We start from the raw sequence: 13,042 nt of genomic DNA, 5'->3' as shown, positions 1-13,042 counted from the left end.
GGATTCCAACGATAAAAAATCCATATGTCTGTTTGAAACTGGAGGCCTATAACTACAGTAGGGTGTCATTGACGTCTATGGGCACCATAGTACAGCTCAGAGCTTCCACAGTGCCGTAATAGGCTTATCTGCACCTTTTCCTGTGAGGAGCAATTCTCATGGACACAGCACAGATATTGCAATCTGCACAGTAATTTGAGAAATGATGGGAAGGTACTATAAAATGTGATATTTTATGGCAGTGAAAAGAAGAGAGTTTTGAGTACAATTGAGCAGAATTGGAGTTTGTGATGAGAATCTGTATGTCCTTTGTTCGGGGACTTCACGATTGCATTCTCTGAAACGGTTCCCAGTATAACATTAGATCTTTATTAAGGCTGGCTACTTTCCAGTGACATTTAATTCTTAAATAATAGTCAATTAGCTGGAGGCAGCGAACCTAAACATTGAGAGCCTCAGTGCTTTACTATCTCTAGTGCTTTCTCAAATTCTATAGCATTGCCCAGCGAGATACAGAAAGTAGACATCATTATTTTTTATTTATATGGAAGATGATCTCTGCTGACATTTAATTGGGCCAGATTGCGTTGCTTAAAGGGGTTGACTCAGTTTGACAACTCTTTCTTAAAGCCAAGTTGCCCCAATGATGAAGTTATCTCCATGAGGCGAGCTGCTGAAACCCCAACTGGTCTTCTCATATTCTAGTGAGCAGTGCAGGCACCGGTTGTGGAGGAAGAGTAATATTACATAAGGCTCACTTACACAAAGCCCCTCATTCACCAATTCTCTATTCTTGCTAATATAGTGTTAATTTGACCTAAACTGCACTTCCAATGGAGGCAACTTCGTAAAATGTAAAACCTTAGCTATGAGAAGGTAAAAGTAAGTCTTAAAGGGAGTTCATTACCAAGAAATCCACTGGTAAATCAGACACAATGAGGGACATTGATCAACTATTGTGGCATAAATAAGTTTCAAATTATGGCACACGCTGTATGCGCTACTTTGCAACCTTCTCACCACTTTTCTGAAGTGGCAGGAAGAGGAGGCAAAGCCCGCAGGATTTACTAAAACTAGAGATGAGCAAAGTATTTGAAAATTGGATTTGGCTGCTTTGCCGAATTTTACAAAAAAGTTATTCATCATGAAGCGCATTTCTTTGTCAGCAGTGGGTGCAATGACAGGAGATGTGCAATGTAATTTTACCCCTCAGAAGCCATGTGATTGCGGCATCTGAAATACATAACATGTAGAGATGAGCGAATCAAAGTTGACGAAAATTAGATTTGCACCGAATCCGAATTTCCTCACGCTTCGTGGTAACGAATCACATTTTTTCACGTGGCTGCTGCACGTCTAAGGACATGGAGCAAGAAACTCTGGGAAGGCGGAATCACCCTTAATGCCATGCATTCAGCCAATCAGCAGCCAGCTAGCCCTGTGATGTCACAGTCCTTTAAATAGCCTCAGCCATCTTGAATTCTGCCATTTTCCAGTGTAATTAAGTGTAGGGAGAGATTTCAGCAGGCGCTAGGGACAGTGATAGAAAAAACTTCATTGTGCCAAAAAAAACGATTTACAAGTGCAGCGAAAGATTATTCAAACTGTAGGGAAAGGATAGGGAGGAATCATTCCACAGCATTTATGTAGAACAGGGTTCATTAGGGGAGGTTATAGGCAGGGTAATAGGAACAATCCTATTATACCTTGTTGCACTGACTGGGGATCCAAATTGCCATTATACAGCTCTGTAATTCTAGCAAACCGTTCTTGTTATTGGTATGCAAGTGCTGTTTGATACAGCCATTAACAGGGTTTATTACAAGGAAATATTTCTGTCTTATTTGCCCTTGTGTGGTGCAGTTATATGTTCTAAAGCATTTATTGGCTTGTATTAATGGGAAAAAAGGGCGTCTATTAGTGGCAAAAGAAAAAATATATTCGCCGTTCAGCGGTTCAGTTATATGTTGGTTGTAAAGTCCTTTTTCTTGTGTATAAGTAGCAAAATAAAAATATAATTGCCGTTCAGCGGTGCAGTTATATGTTCTAAAGCCCTTTTTGCTGTGTATTAGAGGCAAAAGTAAAATATATTTACCGTTCAGCGGTGCAGTTAGATGTTTTAAAGCCTTCTGTGGTGTGTATAAGTGGAAATAAATAAGGGACTATTTGCCGTTCAGCGGTGAAGTTATATGTTCTAAAGCCCTTTTTATCGTGTATTAGTGGGAAAAAAAGGGATTATTAACCGTTGTGTGGTGAAGTGAGAAAATTACAGACTTTTTTAGGGTGTTTTAATTTCCTATTTATTTATTTGATCTAACAGTATTTCAGACAGCGAAGTGCCAGGCCCTGCACAGGGGTGTGGCAGAGGCCTAAATGTTTCTGGCACAGGCACAGGTCGCAGCAGAGTAAGGGGGCGTGGTAGCAGGGGTCACTTTGAGAGTCCTGAGCTCCCGGTGTCATCTAGCGGTCGTGCCTTGACCAGCAACCCAGCGGTTTTTGAATGGTTGACTCAGTCATCCACTTCGTCCCAAGTGACATCAGACACCCCCAGCCAAAAGTCGGTGGATTCATTAGCCCTGTGCCCTCACCTGTCCTCAACCTGCCTCTGTCCTTTTCTGTTCCCTCAGCCAGAGAAGTATTGTGTGTGCTCAGCTCCACTATACAGTTAGGACAAGCTACTAGAAGACAGTCAGCAGCTACTGGTAAGCCAAGATGTGGAGGAGTCACTAGGCGGGCAAGTAGTGATGAGGAGAGTGGTGTGGGAGCTGGTGTGTCGAGCGGTCAGTCTCCTGACCCAGAGACAGTTGAGGAGGACATCAGTGACGTGCAGACAGTACTCAATGATGATGATGTACTGTAGCTGATCGCACTTGGGAGCCGGGTGATGAAAAGGCTTCATCATCTAGAGAAGAGGGTGGCAGCTTACCCATAAGGCAGCGGCGGAGCCAGCAAGTCGCTAGCGTGGCCGAGAGTCAGCAGGGTGGCAGCAGTGGAAGATTGGTAGCCAAAAGTACCCGGGGTAGACCACTCGCTTTGCAGGAGCCTACCTGCCCACGGACTACCGATGCACGGGTACACGGAGGCAGCGGCGGTAGCAGTCAGTGCGTAGTGTTCGGGGTAAAATAACCTACTCAGCGGTGTGGCAGTTTTTTGTTAAGCCACCGTAGGAGGTGAACATGGCTATATGTAGAATCTGTGGGCAGAAGGTGAAGCGTGGCCAGGGTGCCAATGTTGGCACCACGGCCCTGCGTCAACATATGCAGCATCACCATAAAGTGGCCTGGAAGAACCGTGGCTCCGATGTGGTGGTACATCACCCAGTGGCACGCACCCGGTTTCAGGCAGTCAAGGCTCCACCACCTCAGCCTAAGGGAGCTGTCTGTCCTTCCCATCATCTGCTGGTCCTGATGCTCCTGCTCCTCCTCCTTCTCCTCATCAGCCATTCTATCTGCAATCGATCACCGAAGCGATTGCCAAGAGACAACAGTATGCGTGCACACATCCAACGGCACAGAAGCTGAATGTGCTCCTGTTCAAGTTGCTGGTGCTGCAGTCCCTCCCTTTCCAAGTGGTGGACTCTACACATTTCAGAGAACTGATGGCTTGTGCCAAGCCGAGGTGGAGAGTCCCAAGCCGTCATTTGCTTGCCAAAAAGGCAGTACCAGCCCTGCACAAATATGTAGAACAGAAGGTGAGCCGGTAATTGAGCCTGTCAGTGTATTCCAAAGTGCACGGCAGCGCCGACATGTGGAGCTATAACTACGGTCCTTTACGGCCCACTGGGTGAATGTGGTTCCTGCAAAGCCACACCAGCAACTTGGTCAGGTCACCCTGCTTCCGCCTCCACGTTCTTATGCCGTTGGTCCTGCGACAATGTCTGTCTCTGCCTCCTCATCCTCCACTGTGTCCTCAGCCTCCAGTGCAGGGACAAGTCAAACTGACCCTTCATCATACCACATGTGCAGGGCATGGCGGAGTCACACAGGGGAGGAACTGCTCCTTGTCCTTCATCGAGTAATCGAATTCTGGATTTCTCCTCGACAACTGAAAATCGGAAGCATGGTGACCGACAACGGGAAGAACATGGTGTCTGTGCTTCGTCAAGGAGGGCTGAGCCATGCGCCATGCATGGCACACATGTTAAATCTGGTTGTCAAGCGGTTCCTGAAGTCTTCCACCCTTCTGGAAGACATCCTTAAAATGGCCAGGAAACTTTGCATGCAAGCCACTTGTACATCGCAAAGCAGACCCAGAGCGGCATCCCCCAACATAGGCCATGTGTGACACCTGCCATTTGCTCAGGCCCTTTGAGGAGGCCACATTATTTGTCAGGACTACGGGATGAACAACGTCATTCCACTGCTTCATGTCCTGGAACAGATGCTGGTAAATCTGGCTGGTCAGGGGACTGGAGACGTGGTGACTAGATCTCATGGCCAGATGAGCCTTGTGGGGGCTGAACTGGAGGAGGAGGAGGATATTGGAGCACAAGCAATGTGTAGCGAATGAGGAAGACAAGGCAGAGGACCCAGACACATTGTGGCAGTATGCAGTGGATATGCAGGCAGGGATTCTCTCAGAATTGCTTGCACAAATGGCCCGATGAATGCTCACTTGCTTGCGTAGTGACAGCCGAATTGTCACCATTCAGCAGAGGGATGACTTCTGGCTCTCCACCTTGTTGGACCCTCGCTACCGGTCCAAAATGTGGGCCTTTTTTACACCCGCTAAGAGGTAGGAAAAACTGAACTACTATAGAGACATCCTATGTAGTCAGTTGGCTGCTGCCTATCTGCGCCATCGTCTATCCTCTTGCAGGTCTGACCGGGGGGGCCCTCTGCGCTCACATTCCTCTGCCATGACTGCTGTGGCAGGGTGGGGGGGTAGGAGCAGTTCCAGCTCCATCAACAGCAACTTGAGTCTAGAGATGCTGATAAGCAGCTTTCTTTACCCGCCTAGTAAAAAAATACTCACCAGCATCAGCAGCTAGACCTGGAGCAGGAACTGAACTAGCAGGTGGTGGCATACTTGGACAATACCCTGCCACCCCACATTAATGATCCGCTAGACTACAGGGCAGCCAAACTGGATTTGTGGCTGCAACTAGCAGAGTTTGCCCTGGAAAAGCTGTCCTGCCCGGCCAGTAGTGTGGCATGAGAGCGGGTGTTTAGTGCAGCGGGGGCCATAGTTGCCCCAAGAAGAACTCGCCTGTCCACCCAACATGTGGAGAGACTGACCTTTGTCAAGATGAATCAGGGGTGGATCAGCCAGGATTTCCACCCACCAATGCCTGATGCATCAGACTAGATCATCCATGGTGCCACACCAACACTTTGACAAAAGAGATCGGTTTCCTTTGGCTACCTGCCTCAGCTACTATTCTCATGCTGCCACCCGCCTGATGCCACACATCTGATGCCAAGTGCTCCTTCTTTCACCCACCATCTTCAGCTGGTACTGGCATTGCCAGCCACCTCCCTACTCTGTCACCGGGTTACTCTGTAGTCTCCTGATGCTACTGCCACCTCCACACTATGTCACCTTGCCACTCTGTGGTCCCCTGATGCTGTTAATACCTCCACACTATGACACCTTGCCATTCTGTGGTCTTATGAGGCTGCTGCCACCTCCACACTATGTCACCTTGCCAATCTGTGGTATCCTCATGCTTTTGCCACCTCCACACTATGTTACCTTGCCACTCTGTGGTCTCTTTATGCTGCTGCCACCTCCACACAATGTCACTTTGCCACTCTGTGGCTTCCTCATGCTGCTGCCACCTCCACACTATGTCACCTTGCCACTCTGTGGCCTCCTAATGCTTCGGCCACCTCCACACTATGTCACCTTGACACTCTGTGGCCTCCTTATTCTGCTGCCATTTCCACACTATGTCACCTTGCTACTCTGTGGCCTCGTGATGCTGCTGCCACCTCCACACTATGTCATTGTGCCACTTTGTGGTCTCCTCATGCTGCTGCCACCTACACACTGTCATTGTGCCACCCCGTGGCCTCCTGATGCTGCTGCCGCGACCTCTACACTCTGTCATTGTGCCACTCTTTGGCCTCCTGATGCTGCTGCTGCCACCTCCACACTGTCATTGTGCCACCCTGTGGCCTCCTCCTGATGCTGCTGCTGCCGCCACCTCCACGCTTTGTAATTGTGCCACTCTGTGGCCTCCTGATGTTGCTGCTGCCACCTCCACACTGTCATTGTGCCACCCTGTGGCCTCCTCCAGATGCTACTGCTGCCACCTCCACACTCTGTCATTGTGCCACTCTGTGGCCTTCTGCTGCTGCTTCTGCCACCTCCACAATGTCATTGTGCTCTCTGTGGTCTCCTCATGCTGCTTCCACCTCACCACTATGTCATAGGGCCTCTGTGGACTTATCATGCTGTTCCCACCCTCCACACTGCATGACTGGACCACTATTTTGCTTTTCGGCCTGACTGACATTATCATTTATTTGTCCCTTCTTCTGATCTGTCATGCAAGGGATCCTGCCTATATAACAGCTGTAAGGCCTGCATGACATGGTCTCAATTTTGCATCAGAAGCAGGAGTGGGTACAAAACACAGAAGACATGCAAATATTCCATTCACATGTCATCTCGGTTTTGGATACACTCCTGTTTTTTTTTGGCTTTAGCAATACTGATGGATTACTGACCAAATGCTGACCGAGTAAAGGCGGATGCTCCACAGACAGGTTATTTTTTGGCGGGTTATTGTTCTGACGGATCAGAGGAAGGGCAAAATGCTGACACCCTCTCCACTCTGTCGGGGGGCTCTACTTTTATAAGCGTTTAATAGAACAGGTTCTGTAGACATCCATGTGAAATCAGCTGACGATGATGTAAAAGGAGTGTGCTTCTTCTTGGCTCTAACATTGACCTGTAAGGCTGAGTTCATACTTGAGTTATTTGTTCAGTTTTGGCCCCGTGACTGCCCAAATAAGTGAAGTGTGCAGTTCTTCTAAGAGCGACGCCTATCATCTGCATGTTATACTGACTCACAGTATTATTTCACTACCACAGCTGACTCTCTATGCGTGTTACTGCAAGGCACAGTGTTCTACACCACTATAAAGTCTCTCTGAAGCCAGGAAATAGCTGTTTTTAACTCGATTTGCCGTGAATAAATTCGGATCGAACCAAAAAAAAATATTTAATTCAGCGAACTGGCTGAATCAAATTTTTTTTAAATTTGCTCATCTTTAGTTGTGATATATATCCTGTTCATTTGCACTGCAGAAAGAGTTAATAAATACTGAGAGACTTTTGGGACTTTCCACAGTTACCATAAGGTTTAAAGGGATTATCCAACCCCTATAATGCTTGAGCCCCTCATACTGGTCATACCTACCCTGCTCCCTGGCACCTCTGTCGCTTCTGATGCCCAAACAGCCGCCGCTGCATTTCAAAAACAATCCGGTGACAGGAGGGGGCAGCCAATAGCAGGCTATGACAGGAACGAGCCTCCCTAGTATAATGGGTGATGCTTGCTTACTATGAGCGATTTGGCCGATTCCCCGAACTTCGATAAGAAATTAATTAATTAATAAAAAATTTATTTGTCACGAATTCTGATAAATCAGGCCACTCTAATCATATGCATCCCACTTGGTGGCCCAATCTCATTGTGAAGGCTCGTAACTTAAACTGCATGGAGAGTGTATTGCTGTGTGCTAGAGAGTGTATTGTTCTAGTGCACTTATATTCATAGTTAATCCATTCTGTAGGTACTGTGCTGTCAGTATTACAGGTGTAATGTATTGCCCTCTACATCAGTGTGCAGTGCACCAAGATTCATACATAGCTAATGCCTTCTGTTAAACAAAGAGAAAAGCATATAGCACCCTTCAGTTAAGCCAAAAACCTGTGTGCACCCCTGCAGGAGCTGTGTCCAAGTGGCTACTTAGTGGAACAAAATAAAGAAATGGATCATTGAACTTGCCTGTGTCAGTGCCAGTCTAAATGCAAGACAGCTTCCTAGCTGGCCTCCATTTAGACCATTTTCTACTCCTAAAACAGGTGTAGAAAAAGGTGAATGAGATGGGCCTGCCGGCCTGTCCCCTTCCTCGCCCACGCCCACTTATTTAGACCTGCTGTGAGCTGGGAAAAGTCGCAGATTGCAGTGCAAAGTTAATATTTGTTACATCTGTAGTTCGTAAGCCATAATAAAACATCCATAGAAGAAAATAGGGACTTTGGGGGGCAATGTTTTTTTTTTTTATTATCACATTCAGCTAATTTTGGGCTAAAAATAATTGTTTCAATTAGTATTTTTACAATTTTTCCAGCATAACTGTATAAATACAAAGCCTCTGTGTATTTGCAGAGCACCGAGCTTAGGGTACTTTCACACTAGCGTTTTTCTTTTCTGGCACTGAGTTCAGTCCTAGGAGGCTCAATACCGGAAAAGAACTGATCAGTTTTATCCCCATGCATTCTGAATGGAGAGCAATCCGTTCAGGATGCATCAGGATGTCTTCAGTTCAGTCTTTTTGACTGATCAGGACAGAGATAAAACCGCAGCATGCTACGGTTTTATCTCCAGCCCAAAAAACTGAACACTTGCCTGAATGCAGGATCCGGCATTTTTTTTTCCATAGGAATGTATTAGTGCCAGATCCGGCATTCAAAATACCGGAATGCCGGACCCGTCCTTCTGTTCTGCGCATGCGCAGACCAAAAAAAAGGTGAAAAAAATAAATGCTGGATCCGTTTTTCCGGATGACACCGAAAAGATGGATCCGGCATTTCAATGCATTTGTAAGACAGATCAGGATCCTGATCAGTCTTACAAATGCCATCAGTTGTCATACGTTTTAGCTGATCCGGCAGGCAGTTCCGGCGACGGAACTGCTTGACTGATCACTCTGCTGCAAGTGTGAAAGTATCCTTACACTGAGAAACATCATCTGACGGCTGGATCTGTAGCCCTTACTCTTGACAGCTCATAAACACTCATTATAGCTTAATTCTTATCAAACTGATAAGATATGACTGAAATAGGTGTTTATGAGCTGTCAGGAGTTCAGAGATGAGGGATTCACATTAGCTGTCCAATGACGGGACAGTGTAAATGGAAAGCCTGGTGCTCTGCAAATACACAGAAGCTGTGACTGTATACTGTTTTACTGGGAAAAAATGGCAGAAATTTTTTAGCCAAGACCAATTGAAATATTTTTTTTTTAGAACAAAATGAGTAGAATGTAATAATAATAATAATAATTATAATAATAATAATGATAAATGTCACCAAAGCTGTCCATAGCCTTTAAAGTACCTCTATATGCCTTCAAGTTCATTTGCTTGGAATTTACCAGAAGAAAATACTGTACTCCATTTCAGATGGTGCTCTGTTAATATCTTGTGAATATCTAATGTGTAGCAGCAGGCACCAGTTAATGCTTCTATTTTTCAACATTTTAAAATGTTTCACTTTTTTAAAAAACAAAACAAAAACAAATAATATGTTCCACCCTGACTGACTCTCCAGATTATTAATCATCCCACAAAATAAAGCTTTGGTCTGTGTCATACAAACTCGTTCTATTTCCCACCATCTGTTTTCTTTCCTGTCACGTCATTTGGAGAGAAGACCCAAACAGAAATGAAATGCTGCATCCTCTGCTTCCCCTGTCTGATGGCTGATGCTGTTAAATACAGTGATCTTGAAAAAGATTTAACAGGACAGGACAATAGCACGGATCTCCACTCATCCATTGTCCTATATAGTGCTTGAAGACACTTAGGTACAATCCACTTTACGATACATCATCCAACCATTAAATTTGAGATGTAACATGAGTTTACATTCAGTGAAAAAACGTCTTTCTGGAGCTGCCTGATTAGCCCCGAATCACATCCTGTATGTCTGCTTCCTCTCCCTAATCCGCAGACTAAACAGCTGAAAGTTGTAGCCAGTTCAGTTCCTTGCTAACTGTAGGCCAAAAATGTCCCCCTGAGAAACAAACAAGGAACAGGCTGTACAGGAAGGTGAAGAGGTTCACTCAACATAAAGGGAATTAGCACAAGCCAGCTAACTCATCAGAATCGAATACCCAGAGGACAAGTGTGTACTGTCCATTCTGCAGCCCGTGTTGAGTAATTCATGTGTTCTTATTGTTTTAATGGCTACACTAATATCAGCGGGTTATTAAAAAAAATATATATATATTAAGAGTTTTGTACAGTTATATGTAAATAGGTTGCAGTTTTCCATGCAGATTTTATGATTTCCTCTGCTGAAGGTATAAAGATGAACAGGTAGGTTATGGAGTCCGGCAGGACTGTTGCTGAGATGCTTTCTCCTTCTTGTGGTTCTTTTATACAGAACGATTCAAGGGCAGCTATTAGGAACTAACTATTCACATCTGATAATTGCCTGACTGTGAGCAGGAAGTGGGGAGCTACACTTACATGCAGCAATCACCTCCGCTGTATGGGAATGAGTGATTGCTACTATGATCGTTCATCCCCATACAGATTCATTGTTTGTGGGCAGCAGTTCCCTGTTTACATAGGGTGATGTGCTGCCCAGAATTGATGATTTTAGGTGCCATCTGAAAGATACAATTGCAGCAAGCCCCTGTGAAAGCGAGGGCAGAGAAAGGGAGTGGTAGTAGCCGTGATGATGATATGTTACGGTGTACTCGTTCAAGCCGTCGTGGTCGGTGCAGTGAAAGTGAGGCACCTTATATTCCCTCTGGGCTCACCCGTAGCCAGGGCTCCTGCCTGTAGGTAGTTTGGGGATGCCCTTGATGTTAAATGTTCATGTGGGTACAAAGCATTTCTTGAAAATGATGCAATAGCCAGCATGTAGTGTTAGGAGAGTCAGTAAACAGACCAGATTGAAGTTAGCAAAAATCTCTTTTTACTGTGCACCAAATAGGAGTTGAAGTTTAGTACTCAAAACCTGGGGTGCTACAATTTGTTTATTGCTCAGTATTATGTATTTTTCTGTTTGCTTCTGGCCATTGTTCCCAGCAAGCAATGGATGGCAAAGGTTGGCAGGAACAGGGTTAACCACCTTGTTCCTCCCCTCTTGGTAGGGGTGGGCTGGTCCTGCTCCCTGCCAAGAGCGGAGTTTTTGTCCAGAGACAGAGAGGAGAGGAAGCAACCTGCCTTCTTCTCCTAGAAATATTTGTCAGAGATAAGATTCCAGACAGCAGTGATCAGCATCTACAGACACTGCTGTAAGGTGAGGGACTACAGACAACCCCCCCATCACCAAACACCCATTAGGTCAGTATCACCTAAGTATTGTACTTAACTGCAGCCATCCAACCTGCCTCCAGATGGCAGAGAAGAATTGCACTAAAAGCATGCTGCTGTATGTATTTCAAGTTCTATGTTGCACTTAAGGGTACTTTGACACTAGCGGCAGGGGACTCCGGCAGGCTGTTTCGGTGGGTGAACAGCCTGTCGGATCAGTCCTGCCGCTAGTTCACGTGTGCCCCCGTACTGCCGCTCCATCCCCATTATAATGGGGGCGGGGGCGTAGTTCCGGCGGCAGCATGGCAGCGCACGCCGAGAGGCAGCATACAGTACTTTTAGTCCGGCCGCCTCTCGGCGTGCGCTGCTGTGCTGCCGCCGGAACTCCACCCCACTCACGTGAACTACCGGCAGGACGGATCCGACAGGCTGTTTACCTGCCAGAACAGCCTGCCGGAGTCCCCTGCCGCTAGTGTGAAACTAGCCTAATAAAAAAAAGACTTTGTTACCTTTAACTCTGGCCTCATTTTTCAGTTCTATAATTCCAGTGCACCAACCCACAGAGAGCAATGGCCTTAGGGAGTACACTATAACACAAAACTTCACCAGGGCCACTACCACTCCTATCCTCTACATTGACTCCTCAGTTGATTGCTGCAGGAGTACATCCAGCAATTATTTGTACACAGTGCAAATTCCTCTCAGATGTCCAAGCATTTGCTGAGCAAGCAGTTTGTAGCAATAGTCCTCTAATTACTCTTTCTCCAGCTAAAGTCTCTGTATCTGGGATCTAAGGCTAACAACTACAATTTGTCAACAGTGACTGTAGTGTCCTCTATTATGGGGTGTATAGGGGGTTTTCCCCCTTGCAGCAGCAGGGTCTGGAATGCATCAAGCTGGGTTACCTTTCTGACTCTCACGCTGTGGCCATGCAGATCCTCCTTCAAAACTTCCAGCGGAAGGGGCCAGCCCCTACCCTAAGCTGAAGAGAGTGCTGGGCCAGGATAGTTAACTCTGGCCATGCCTACCCCATGCTGGATCATCCTGAATACAAGAATCATTACATTAAAACTACAAACAGTACAAACCAATTGCATATATCCCTTCTTGTACTTGGGTACTGCACAATCACCTGATGAACGAGCATTTGCTTGTTTGATGGGGGATCAGCAGCACATTTATATGGGCCAATTATTGGGAACATGCACTTGTACAACTTATCTGCCTATTTAAAAGGGTATTTAGTCTGACTTTAAAGCAACTTGCAATCTCTTTACTAGGTACAATGTCACTCTTATCCATCGGTTGTGTGTTGTATACCTCAGACCTGGAGGTACTACAGCATTTCAAATAGTTTTGCAATATAATGGTATGTATTTTATTGTATGCTTCTGGCCATTGTTACCAGTAAGTATGTGGATGGCAAAGATTGGCAGAGAACAGGGCTAATCACCTTGCTCCTCACCTCTTGGCAGGAGTGTGTTGTCCTGCTTTCTGACAGGAGGAGTAGTTCCTATCCAGAGACAGAGGAGAAAGGAAGCTGAGTGCAGGGCTCCTGCTCCCAAATAGAATTTCTCCAAGGAGATCTGTTTACGCCAAGATATTAAAATCATTACCATATTTTTAATAATTGTTATGCTGAAAATCACAATTCTCGCTATATATTTATTAAGTTAATCTAAAATGTTGAAAGTAAAAAATAGGCAGGCACTCTATATCTGGTTTCATAGGATATGTATTAGTAGTTAATTAATAAAAAGGTGGATTTGATCTTTTATTAAAATTGGCAATTAAGATGGTGGTCTTGGTTATTTAA

The sequence above is a fragment of the Bufo bufo genome, chromosome 2 (genome assembly GCF_905171765.1).
Source record: "Bufo bufo chromosome 2, aBufBuf1.1, whole genome shotgun sequence".
NCBI classification, from domain to species: domain Eukaryota; kingdom Metazoa; phylum Chordata; class Amphibia; order Anura; family Bufonidae; genus Bufo; species Bufo bufo.
Note: the sequence above shows the minus strand (reverse complement) of the source record.